This window comes from Pundamilia nyererei, unplaced genomic scaffold, assembly GCF_000239375.1.
Source record: "Pundamilia nyererei isolate P.nyererei 1_Seehausen unplaced genomic scaffold, PunNye1.0 scaffold00059, whole genome shotgun sequence".
Classification (NCBI taxonomy): Eukaryota; Metazoa; Chordata; class Actinopteri; order Cichliformes; family Cichlidae; genus Pundamilia; species Pundamilia nyererei.
This window is the reverse complement of record NW_005187460.1, coordinates 475,827-476,683: the sequence shown is the minus strand read 5'-3', so window position 1 is coordinate 476,683 and position 857 is coordinate 475,827.

Sequence of the window (857 nt, the reverse complement as noted above, 5' to 3'; positions counted from 1 at the left end):
GTTTAAAGGATGACATGAAGTCTTGAAGCCTTGAGATGATTATTCCCATTGTTACCATCTTGGCTGTTTTGCTAAAATGGTTGGAGGGGAGAAGAATTTGAGGGGAATTTACACTAAGCAAAGTTGATCTGAGCACCCACTGTCCTCCAGTGATAACACTAAGGTACTTCAATAATCCACATTCTGCAAAAACCTTTCACTACTACTTCCAATAAAGAAAAAGAGACAACTATTATTACACTGTTATAACAAAATGTGATACAGAAAATAATCACATATGACTTTTATTGTAAAAGTGGCAATTTGTTCTCACGTCATTCAAAAAGCAATCAGTATAACTAAGTAAATAAATATCCTACTCTTCTTGGGTAAATGCAATAATATCAGAGTATTTGTGGGGATATTTCACCAGTAAGTAGTAGCTTCAAAAGTAGAAGTCAACAACATTGCTCAGCATTTCTTAATAAATAGCAGTAATCAACTCACCTGATATTTAAAATATTTAAGTTTCCTTTTCAACAGTTTAAAGGTTCAAAACATTTAAAACTGTACCCTATCCAGTTTCTCAGAAACAAAATCTGCTGTAAACCAAAAGAAGTTTACTTAAAAAAAAAGATAATTTTTCAAAAAGAATTATTGAATCCCATTTATTATGTATATGTACCACCAGCAGCTGGAGTCATTTTATTGAAAGCTTTCTCCACATTCTGAGACTACACTGAAGTAAACTGCAAAGTTGCCATCAAAATGACATCAAACCACTTTTAGTGTTTTCTATTCCAAGCGTTGATTGATATTGCATTAATAATTATAAATATCAATTGTAGTTGAGGAAGTATTAGAAATACAGCAGTGAG